This window comes from Lucilia cuprina, chromosome 3 (assembly GCF_022045245.1).
Source record: "Lucilia cuprina isolate Lc7/37 chromosome 3, ASM2204524v1, whole genome shotgun sequence".
NCBI lineage: Eukaryota > Metazoa > Arthropoda > Insecta > Diptera > Calliphoridae > Lucilia > Lucilia cuprina.
In genome coordinates, this window is record NC_060951.1 from 50,690,217 (window position 1) to 50,703,683 (window position 13,467).

At 27.2% G+C, this 13,467-nt stretch overlaps 1 long non-coding RNA gene across 1 annotated transcript in view; it reads left to right on the plus strand.

Moving 5' to 3' along the window:
* The window catches only part of LOC124418918, a 113,528-nt gene extending 109,185 nt beyond the window's left edge, over window positions 1-4,343 (plus strand). The window contains exon 5 of the long non-coding RNA XR_006940297.1: window positions 4,123-4,343. This is a non-coding gene — a long non-coding RNA (uncharacterized LOC124418918). The remainder of the gene's footprint in view (window positions 1-4,122) is intronic.
* Window positions 4,344-13,467: the final 9,124 nt, after the last annotated feature.

Sequence of the window (13,467 nt, forward strand, 5' to 3'; positions counted from 1 at the left end):
GGGTTTTGAGATCATTAATCCAATGCATAAAAATATTGTGAAGTTAAAATATGTGTAATGTTAGTTACTCTAACATATGACATTATTGTGAAAAGCTTTTAACTACAACATCAAAAACATTCAGTTGTTTTTCTTTTCTAATGAATCTGATAACATTATTTACTCTTACCTGATTTCAAAAACTAACAAGAATTTTTAAATGATTCTTGTTTAAGGATATTTTTACATATCAATATACACTTACGATTCGTTCATACCAACCATTTTTATCAATTGCTTGAATGATTCTTTCAAAAAACATTTTGTAAACCTTTAAGCATTTGCTAAATGCAACACATTAATGTTTATAAACATTTACAGAACATTTTGCAACACACACACAAATACATAAAATAGTTTAGCAAACGCAATTAATGAAACACGTACACTCTTCACATACTTTGGCATATTCATTGCATATCCAAGATGTAACCACATTTTATACTAATGCAATATATCATGTTGTATAACCATGCCTTTGCTAGACATTTGATGTTTTACTCTGTGTACTGTTTTAAAGAAAAATATCATTATTAGCCTTTTAAATTGAAAACTATATGTATGCTTATGAGTGTGAGGAATTCTCCTTTTGAAATTTTGCATATTTTGTGTAAAATAAAAATAAATAAAAAAAGAAAAATATCCTTGCTATAAGTTTAGGAACAAATTTGGTATTTTCTAACTTAATGTGTGCATGTGAGTAACGATAAAATTATGGGTAGTTTTGTAGCGAAATGAGAAAAATGGTACAAGTTTTATTTTTTGCTTAAAGTTAGAGAAAATAAATTTTATTATTTTCATATATTTATTTTTATAGACATATACAGATAGATTAGCTGATATTAATTAATCATTTTAAAATATATTAATCATACGTACCCAAGAATTGTAAATACATATTTTTTACAAGGAATGTTATTATTTCAACTGAAATATTTCTATTGTTCCCAAATTTCAATTGAAAGTAATCAATATTTAGGATTTCAGTAGAAATTTAACCAAAATATTAATTTTCTATTTTATTTTGTTAAATTTTAATTAATTTTAAATTATAAAATATTTGGAGTTCGTACTATCCACTGTTCACGCAATGCCAATATATATGTATTACGGTTAAAGGAAATTATAATTATATTTCAGACCAGAAGATCTATATCAAATACAATGATTAGTTTAAAGAAATCAATGCAACAACCACGCCCGAGGTATTTGATAATGAATGTTGCAATATTTAGCCGATGGGTTTCTTCAGTTAAAAACTATTTAGAAAATGCTAGTTGGAAAGTTTTGCATCACACTCTAAAAAACACTGTTATAAATCATTGCGATATTTATCATTCTGTATAGGGTTTCGATTTACCATTTTCCTGCTATGAAAATTATGGCTGAAAACAAAAAAAAACACAATTTGAGATTTTTCAAAACTTTTTTGGGAATCGTGAAAACAAATTAAACAATTTCTTATATTCTCAATGAAATAGTTTACACAACCTTAAAAGTTCGTTAAATTCACATTTCATTTACAGTTTTGAGTTCGCAAAAGTCCAACTATTGAATTATAGAAAAAAATCTGTATGAATTTAAAAATTTTACAAATTTCTGAAAAGTAGAGATCAGAACATAAATGAAAAAATAAAATCATTTTAAAAAATATATATTTTGCAGACCATTGGGTACGCCCCTGGTAGAAAAATTAGGTCCACATTTAAAACATGAACTAAAAAACATGAAAAGATTTTACCGTTCAGAAGTCACAGAATTACTTCCTTTTTTATTTCTATACTACTATGGGTAGCTCTTAACTAACAAATAATACTTATATGTTTGTACGATATAAAAGTTTTTGTGTTAAAATTTAAAATTTCATAATATTTCTTAGAATGTATTAGGTCCTTTAAAGTAAGGAAGTATTTTTTTAAATATGCACTGATACTCATAACTTTCTCACAAAAGGCAGATTGTCATAAAACTCCATAACAGTATTATCATAAAATCAATAAATCTATGAAATATACGTAAATAGATATAAAACTAGTTTAATTTTAAAGTAAAAAATTTATTTACAAACAATAAAGTAGAAAAGGAAGGAAAGAAGAAATAAAGCTAACAATACAGACGCAGTTAAACTCTCAATGCTTCAATCAATCTTTGATTTAATACAGTCACTTAAACAAAAATTAGCTGTATACATATGAAACACCCCAATTGTAGTAATGGTAGATGTGTAAAGTAAATAAGTGTGTATGTTTCTATTTTTTTAATTTGTATAGTACAGAATCGATTTTGATGCGTTCATGCCTTTGCATTGACATCTTTTTTGAATTTTTTTCTATGTTTTTTTTTTTTATTATTTGGTTTATCCTGAAAATGCCGTTAGGCCATTTTAGTGCAAACATATAACCATCCATAAGTTCCATTATTTGTTCTCAGTGCTTTATGGTTTGTTGGTTTAACCCTTAAAAATCGTATACACTACCCAATAACCACATAAATATTCTTATGGTCTTTGGAAAGGATAGATGGATGTATGCCTGAGTGTTGTATGTGTAAAATGGAGAATGTAGTTGATGTTTTTTATTTATTATTTTGTTTTTTTGAGTGTGAGAGAGCATATATTTTTGTATATATCTTTATTACTACGTTATTTCTAGCAGTTGTTAATACCCTGCAAGTTGGAATGATTGTTTCTATTTTAAATTCTTTTTGCTGGTTAAATAATAGCATATAATTAGATATATATGTGATACATGAGGAAATCAACAGATAAATCTTACACCTTAATTTTATTACTAAAGAGCAATTAACCGTATAGTTGATTACTAAATGTGAGTTTATTAGTTACTTAATGTAATTAGTTTCCTCATCTGTTAAATATTATTCGGTCACTTGGGCCAATAAATGTAAAAATGTGGGAGTCCCAATAAAGCTGCTGGGTATACAAGAGTTTATTTTTTGGTAGTTTTTATTTGTTCCGTAATATTGTGTCTATATTTTTGTTTTGTATTACTGTTTTTTCAGACTTTTTTGGTTATTTTAACCGATAGCAGCAATTTCTTTGTTAACAACAACATTTTCTTTTCACACATCATAACATTTTTTTGTAGCGAATCTTCTTGGTTATTTTTTTCCATTTTCAATACTTTCATTTTATTTATTCCAATATATTTTGCAAATGTAGTGATTTTATGTACGAATTTATTTTGTGTTCAATTTTTTTATATTTTGTTGCTTCTTTAACAATGTGTTAAAAAATTGTGCTGTGTAGTAGTTTATATTATTTTTGTTTCATTTATGGCCAAGTATTGCTGTTATCTTGGGATAAAAATTGTTGACAACTAAATTTTTTCCCTAGCTTTTGCCAGCAATTGTTTAATAATGGAAGAAAACAACTCCACAAAAAACCGTAGATCAACAATTTTGCCTTGCAGTTAAAATTTTCTCATTAGTATTGTTAAATTAAGGAGCATATGTAGTAAATGGTTTTGTTACAATATTAAAATACTAAAAATATGATAAATAGAATGTTACTCCAAAAAAATCTTTTGTAATCTATAAAAAAATTTTAATAATATTTTGCTGATAAATAGATTTATACAATGCATATCGGTTGAATAAATGGTACTTAATCCTTTTTTTTAGAATATGAAAGATCATCGAAAAGTAGCAAATCCTAAAAAATGCATATTATTTTTATAGTATTTAGGCATATCGACAAACCTACATAGGGGGGATTGAAAAAACATATAATTAAAATAGGTTTAACTTCAAAAACTAATTTTAAACATGTAATTTTAAACATGTTTTTGACAAAACTTAATTTTGTCAAAGACTTTTCGAAAATTAACACAGACACTTTAAATTAAACATAAAATCCATTAACATTGGCATTTTAAAGTAGACACATATAGTCATCGAGTGGCACAAATAAAATTCGAAAAAAAACAACTTTATGGATATGAAAACAAGTATGAAATTAAAATTGGCTATTAACACTGCTACTTAACGAGTATTTTTTGGTTATCCGATTTTTTTATTTAAATTTCGAGCAAAGTTTTTAATTGTGTGTGTTTTTTTATTTTAAAGCTCATGCTTCGACAACAACTACATACTGTGATGATGCCACAACCAATGAAAACATGTTAACACAACTGCGACTGTTTGGCATGGACTCTATATAAAATTTCGGCTAAAGAATTGCATAAAAAACAGTTTTGAAGATATGTTGAGTGTATTAATGTAAACATGTGTTGCATAAAAGAAAAATAATACACTCGCATGTTGCAAATATGAGGAGAATGCATTCAAACATCAACAATAATGGTAGGTAATACAACAAAATTGTATAAAATGAAAAGAAAAAAACGTGTGATACATAAAACATCCAAACACAAATGTATTTAGTTCATCAAACAAAAGTTCCAAATATAGAAACAGTGGTCTGTAGTATTTTTGATTTAGAATCTTTAGTCAAAAGGTTACTTCATTTACATGTATGTCATGAACTGCTTTATTGATTAGTCAAAAGATCCATATACTAATACACACCTGTTAGTCAGTTGACTTGTTGTGCATCTAGATACATATGTCAAAAGAAGATATCTGGGGGCATTTTTTTGACTTCGCCACATGTTGATGAAGAAGAACCAACATCTTGGTGTCGAATCAGAGCACCTTATAATCTGGTGCTACAAGTGGGCAGTTGTCCACAGGACTTTGTCCCGGCTTGCCAGTTATTAGAGGTTTCTTCGGCATCCATGTTGTTACTGGGTGGTGTTTGGTTAAAAAATTGATGCACGGTGAAATATAAATTTTCGGGATAAGTTTCTAAAACCATTCTAAATTTTTAGGAGTGATGGTTGAAGTGTCGGTGAAGTTGGTTGAGACGTTGTATAGTTGCAATATCTTGAAGTCTGTTAATTAAATATTAAACTATTCGAACCACCAATTACGTAATTAGGTGCTGTTGCCGAAACAAAATAAGCCATCTCAGCAGTGTGGTTTTCGGCTATAACAGGTTCAAGAATGGCTGTAACCACTGATTGCCTTATACTTTGTAGGACTTAGTTTGAGCTTGACTCATGACAGATTTCATTCTCCAACGAGGATACTGTGGCAAGAGATGGATAGCTCGATTACTTGAGCAAAGTAGACGTATACTGGTCTGGAAAGTCCATATTCGTAAATTGGCACCTCCGCGTTAGATACACAATGGGGCGGTAATGAGTCACAATGAAGCTCACCCAGTGGTTGAGAAGACCACCATATAAAAAATCATAATTTAATATATCAAAACAAAAGTTTTTACTGAACAAAATTTTATTTGTTGGGAGTAAAAAAGTTAATCTATCTAACCACCATGAATTTTACAACTATTTTTATATATATGTGACACATATAATCCATGTGTCAAATTCAAATTCAGTAAATGTTTGATGCATTAAATTATTGCAATAGATTTTTTTTTGCATCTGTGCATTCATTCCGTCCGTCCGTCTGTCTGATGACAGGTAGCCAATCAGTTTGTTAGAACTACATAATTGTCGGTTCGCAATAAATGATGTTGGACATTTAAACATAAAAATGCTTTTAAATATTTGTATTAAAACAATTTTATTTAGCTAAAAATAAAAGCATTTTTTTTTTCATTTATATAATTTTTTTCATATTTTTTATTCAACGTACTACTTGTGGTTTTAACTGTTTACAAATGTCATACATTTTTTATCGAATTTTATTTTTTCATGGTTTTAACGGTATTTATGTTTGATAGTAAAATAATTTCCATTGTAGTCTATATTTTCTTTTGTTAGCAAGTGATTTGCATTTTTATTTAATATCAACGTGAAAATTAAGCTAAAATGTCAATAACTAGTCCATGTTAGTTTACCGAAGAATTGTTTTTTTTTTATTTAATGTGAATAAATTTAATAGTATATCAATTGATTAAATGAAATTTATTAAAAAAGTTCTAAAAAAATAATAATAAGAAGAAAATTATTTAGTTTTAATTATAATGAAGAAAAAATTTAACATTATTTTGGAAAAAAATTTATTATTTTTTATTTGTTTTTCGTAGTTCTGATAATTATGATTCTGATTTGTAATCAATGAAAAATTAATTAAAAATTACCGATTTTAGTTCTTTCATATGAAATTCAGAATTTATTCAAATTATATTCTATTTTTTAAATATCCTAGATTATTTTTTTAAATCGTATGCTTTTTATTTACCGTAAAATACTAAAACATTTCTTAACTAAAAAAAAATAAAAAAATTTTACGTTTAAAAGCCGACTTAAGCAACCAGTATTTAAAACTTATATCCTGTAATTTCAACAACTCCACACCCTATATTTTTAAGCAACAAATACACACAAAAAGGTATCAAAATTATCTTAAATATGACATTTAATGCTCTTAAGTTATTACTTAATGTATTTACAAAGCTTTAACTTTTAGTGTAACCAAAAAATATTCTAGACATTTTTAAGTAGAAATAAGTTTAGAAAAAACATTTAAAAACTTTTAAATAATATTAAAATTCTACATACGATACTGCTAAGGACTAAGACTATGTCTAAGTAGTAGGGGGCTATTATGTTGGTCTTTTATGTTTGAATTTTATTATTCTATTCTATTCTGTTTTTTTTTTTTGAGTTTTTAAAGAAAATATGTTTGTGTGAGAATTGTTTGTGCCCACATCTCCCCTGTTGTCTATGCATGTGTTAGCTGCTTTTAGCCAAAAGTTTAATAGTTTGTGAAATTTGTGTAACAAAGTTGGTTGGTCGACTGGCTGCTGTTGTTGGTGGTGGTGTTGTAAATATGTGAATATTATGTATTTCAGAAAAAATATATATTTTACAACAAAAGGACTTATTAAGTAGTATGTTCTCTACTATTCTTTTACAACTCATATACAGGAACTGAAATGTTAAATTTTTACAAAAGAAGAAAAAAACTTTTGTCAAAGCATAATTTGTTAATTTGTTGACATTAATACGTATGAGTATCAACATTGTCCATCACACAAATACAATATGTATACTCACTCTATTTATGGCATAAAAAGTTTTTAATTTTTTCGTCTGTTGTTATTTATTTTTTGAACTGAAGATGTCAGTGAACTTTAAAAAGACCAATATGAAGATTAAAACCACTATAAAGTATACCTAACATAGAGAAGAGTATGGCACTGAACTATACACGAAATGTTAGTGACAGGCAGGCTCAGGCTCAGACAAACTAATATTCACACACATTTATAAATAAATACTCAGTGACACATGTTACACATATTGGTAAAAGCAGAGATTTAAAATAGAGTTCTCATATTGTTTTTAAAGTAATCAAATTTAAACAGTTATTACGAACTAGGCATTATGAGAGTTGCGACTAGTAAGTTGAAATATTTAAATTTTTTATTTGATAACAAGATTCATATTTATATGATATTAAATTATCTTTATTTAGTATGACATCAAAATTAAAATTTTTAAATCTTTAGCCAGTATTTTCTTTTTATACCCACCATCAAAAAAGATGGGTTTATATTGATTTTGTTATTCCGTTTGTAACACATCAAAATATTGGTCAAAGACCCACTAAAGTATATATATTCTGGGTCCTCATTAAATTCTAAGACGATCTAGCCATGTCTGTCTGTCCGTCCGTCTGTCTGTTGAAAGCACGATGGAGTCCAAATGGAAAAAGCTGGAGGGTTGAAATTTCACGTAAATATTTCTTATAGGTAAGGCTTGTTTGTCATTGAAAATGCGCAATATCAGTCCACGTTTTCGGATAGCCCCCATACAAGTGGCCCCTAGAAAAGTCATAACCTGATTAAAAGTACGAATATAGTTATGAAATTCGACATAAGAAACTTACTTTCTTATGATCCAAAATTACTATGCAAAATTTTATGATGATCGGTCCATAATTGACCCTACCCCGCATATAAGGTCCCCTTCAGAAAATGACTTTAACGCTCATTACTGGCTTAAAAATACTAGTATAAATATGAAATTCGGCATAAGTAAGTTTCATACGAGTTAAAATCTATTTAAACAATTTTATGATGATCGGTCCATTATTGACCCTACCCCCATATAATGTAATAATTAATGGCTTAAAATTACGTAGCGATGAAATTCCACACAAATAAATTTAATACGAACCAAATTCTGTGTACAAAGTTTTATCAGGATCGACCCATAATTTACCCTACCCCCCTTTATAAGGTTCCCTTCAGAAAATTACTTTAACGCTTATAGATGAAATTCGACATAAGTAAGTTTTATTCGAGTCAAACGAGGTTTGATGGTGGGTATATAAGATTCGGCATAGCCGAATATAACACTCTTACTTCTTAATTTATAAAACGTCTATGTTTTATTTACATATGTATATAATTCGCATCCCTTTGATATATTATAAAAGCATAATCCGTACTTTAAATCTAGTTGAAATTTAAACAACGATTACATCCTTTTATAATTCACACACAGCTGTACAGTCAAATATTTATGTTTGTGCATTTTATTTCCGTCAAACAACAAAAGACCAGGAACCAAAAAAACTTAAAAGATCACTGAACTTTTATGAATGGCCACAAAAACAGTTTGTTGTTTTATTTTCTTTTTTGTTAACATTTTTAAAATATTATATACACACATATATATTTTTTATTTTGTTAGGAATTTTACAGCTGTGAATAAATAAAATAGTTTATTATATTCGTATACAATAACTTAATTAAAATGATAAACATCATTATCATCATCGACATAATTATCGTTTTTTTTTTTGTTGCACTAGTTGTAGTTGTCGTCGTCATCGACAACGACATCAGCCTGGACAACGCCAACAATTTTTATTTATTTTTATAAATATAAAATTTATATCAAATATAAATTTAAAACTGTGTGTGTGCCTTTGCCGTAGAGTTTATGTATTACATACCTATAAATTGTAAAAATGTTATATTGTTATAAATAATTAAAAACACATACATACATAAATTTTGTATATGCCTACTTAAATTATATACAAACGTATATATTGCTTGTTTATAACGAGACTGCCATAACTCATAATTATATTTATTTAGTTTAAATTCAATTATTTTATATTCTGTGTTGAATTCATTAGCTGAGAAATAATAAAATGTCACACAACTTTTAAACAGTTTTTCTCGAAGCACTATTTTAGGATAAAGCAAGTTTTACAATATATGGGCGATATGCCTTTTTTTGAAAAAATACTATTCTGAAAAAAATTACACCAACATTGATATAAATTACACAAACAATAGAATTTGTTGAAAGTATGACTACTGTAATTGTCCCAGTGAACTATAGGTTCAGCTTGATTAAAATCAAGATTTTTCTTATCTAATTATCGAAGACATCAGTTAAAAAGAATAATACTAGAACTAATAATGAACTAGAACTGAACTAGATCTTGACTAGAACTTGACTAGAACTTGACTAGAACTGAACTAGAACTGAACTAGAACTGATCTAGAACTGAACTAGAACTGAACTAGAACTGAACTAGAACTGAACTAGAACTGAACTAGAACTGAACTAGAACTGAACTAGAACTGAACTAGAACTGAACTAGAACTGAACTAGAACTGAACTAGAACTGAACTAGAACTGAACTAGAACTGAACTAGAACTGAACTAGAACTGAACTAGAACTGAACTAGAACTGAACTAGAACTGAACTAGAACTGAACTAGAACTGAACTAGAACTGAACTAGAACTGAACTAGAACTGAACTAGAACTGAACTGAACTAGAACTGAACTAGAACTGAACTAGAACTGAACTAGAACTAAACTAGAACTGAACTAGAAAAGACTTAAACTTTTTGTTTGTTGGGAAGTTATGTACATCTGATCAATTATGTTTCTATGAATTCATTTGGTTAAAATGCATTTTATAAAGTATGTTCTCTATGTTTTACATCAATTTTAATTTGTTTTTAATTTTTATATTTTTTTGTTATCAATAGCAATTATTAAAATAAAAATAATTATTATCTCTGTTGTTGTTAAATAAAATTAACATACTTCTTTTATTAAGATGGCTGACTCTGCAGTTAAGCAATGGTAAAGCTAGTTGGTAAAGATAACTTAAATGATTTAAGAGTACAAGAGAATTCATGTTGGTCAAAAAAACCGACAGATGTGATCAAAAATTATTATTATCGATAAAAATAATTAATATTTAATTTGCCAAAACCTGCTAGCCACACCTCAATTTCATTTTAAATCTCGTCTTTGAATATAAACTTACATACATACTTGTATTAAATAATATTCTATACCTTGTGGTACAATTTATGTTAATTTTTTTCCTGCCAATTTTTTTTGTTGCTGGTTGCAATTGTGTGCATATTTCTTTTATGATTATTATTATTGTTGTCGTTTTAGTTTTTTGTTGTTGTTATAAATCATTTACTATTGCATTTATTTTCTCTATTATGAGAAAAGAATGTAACTATTGTTATTGCCAGCCTGTTGTCATTGCTGCAACATGCAATAGACACACACTTTTAAAATACATACAACACACATTTATATTGCCTATATGCATGTTATTTTTGTTTAATACAGATTGTATGCGGCATTTTACTGCTGTTGTAGTATTATCAAAATAACATGTTGCAAGAAAAAAATGTATGTCATATAACAGTTGGAATGTGTGGCATCAAATTTGTTTGTTTTTATGACTTTTCTAAACAAATTATTTTGTATTACTCTCCATCTGTCGTAGGATTTTATCTATAATGTTGTAGTTTATTTAGGAAAGAAATTAGATTTGAAATAATAAGCTCAACAGCAGATATTTTGCGAAAGATATTAAGGAATGATAAATTATATATATAAGTATATAGAAAATATTAACAAAGTAATAAGGTTTTTAAGTATTAACAAATTAAAATTAGAAATATTGTTTTATTTGTGGTTGATAAAGTAGTCTATGTGTAACTGGATTTCAAAGACCTCAGATGACTTTGTTATATTCCACTGGGGCACTTTCAATATTTTAACTACTATTTTGAAGGTAATTCATTGATGATACAACCCTGGAAATGTCTCTTTAGTAGCCAGCATTTATAATTATTACTTATTTAAAATAAAGCCCTTTAAAACATTTGTCGACCTTAGTATAGTTTTCCCTTTATATCTATTTATCCTTAAATTGCCATTTCTATGTATAATTTTGTCTCCTGCTCTAATTATAAATTATTGTTTAATGTTATTTCACTGTTTTTGGCTGGTTTTTGGTACCTGTGGTGAAGCTAAACATTTCATAAAGATTGCGGACCCTTCGGCATTTTTAATTAAAATTTATAAAGTTTTAAGTGTTTTGCTTCAGTTTATTTTGGTCAAAACAATTTAGTAGTGCTGAAAATCCAAAACTGCGGAAAAAAAATTATTAAATACTCGAGATAATATTTGTTTAATTTTTATTTTATTTTAAAGTTTATTTTTTGCACTTGCTAGAGTATAATAATTATTATAATTCAGTTGTAGAACATTTATAGTTTAATTTTAGTTCAGTTCTAGTTTTTTATATATTTTTTAATTAAAAGTTAATTTTAATCAAATCAAATTATTTCGATTCTTATCTGCAGCTAACATCTCAAAGTTATAAATACTTTTACAACTTATCAAATTATAATAGACGACATTGAACTTACCTCAATTTATTGCAGAATTATGTAAAACAAAAAATTTTCGTTAAACCTTTGGGTAATAATATGCAACATTGAAATTAACTTTTTCTGTCCAAAATTTTTTACTAAGTATTAACTCCCTAAACTTGGACTTTAAATACAAGAGTTGATAAAAAATTTTAGACAGCGTAAAAAGAGAAAAGGAAAAACTGAAGCCGAAAATTAAACAAATGTAATTTATAAATTTATTTTTAGCACTCAAACCAATGAAAGCCAAACGTACAGATAAATTTTGGAAATTCCAAAAAAGAACTCGACTAAGTGTATGTATGTGTATCCATTTTAAAATGAAATTCCTTTAGTTCATGGTGATTATCTCAAACTTAAATTTATCTGGCTAGAGAGCAGACAAAAGCTTTTCAACTAAGCTCACTGCATGGCTATTAGACATTTTTTGAATATTTTTCTGACAACATTGTAAGATCTAACAACGCTGTAGGCAGAAGTCATCTTACAAAACTGGTGGGTATTTTTTTTTTTTTTTTTTTGACAAAAAACGTTTGTATTCGTGTACAATGCAATGCACTTTCATAAGCGAATATTTGTATATTTCTTATGTGGTAGTAAATATGCATAGGTATATTCGTATATACGTGTGTGTGTGTATAGCGACAGCAATTGTAGATATTGTACTATATGAGAGTATAGACAGAAAACAGGAAACTTCGTAGCAAATGTTCAAACCATTAATTATATCTGTCGCACGCCCATTGCAATAAACTAAAATATTATTTTTATATATATGCTAGAGTGTCCCGAGAACACCATTTTTAAGGATTTCATGTAGGAATACTACTAATGTACGAAGAGAAAAAATTTTTTTTTTTTTTTTTGAATGATCCTCAGTTACCTACCAGCTTTGAAAAATTCTGACCTCATTGGTTTGGCATTTGATTTAGTCCATTTGAGTATGCTCAAAACTACGGATTTTTTTAAACCCAATTCGTAAAGATTACTGTAAAAATCGTTTGGAGCTACTTATTCCTCTTAAAAAATGGTCCTCTTTAAAAAATTGTCCACGGCACACTCTAATACTTATGTATATATTTTATTTATTTCTTTATTTTTTAACTCTCGTCTATGCTAACTTTTTATGAATTTGTGCATACATGCATCGATACATATACATATGAACATTTGTATTATTTTTGAATGATTGTATGTTAGCGGAGTATAATACACTAGAAGTTAATGTATCCATCTTTTTATGGCATTTCAATCTAATCATCGCTTTTGTGTTTTAAGTAATCTACTAAGGCGGCTTTTTTATTCTTATTTTCTGTCATTTAAAAATGTCTATTAGTAATCTCATGTGATAAAAATCTATGTATAAATAAACACTTTATTAATTTTGTATATCCTATATGAAATGGAAGGAAAAGCCCCGAACTGCAGGGTTAAGTTTGAATATGTATAAAAAAGTCTACACCATTTTTTTTTTTTGCAATTTCTATAAAAACTTGAAAATTTTGCTTGAGTTAAACGTGTCTTCATATGAATATATACATTTTTTTCCTCTTAAAATAAAAGTAATTTTGTTAAAAGTAAAATTAAAAAAAAAATATTTAAAGAAGATAAAATATAAAATGAGATGCCATTAATAATTCTTTTATTAAAGAATATATAACAATTTTATTTGTTTAATATTTTACGTAAATGTATTTGTGAGATATTTGTTTT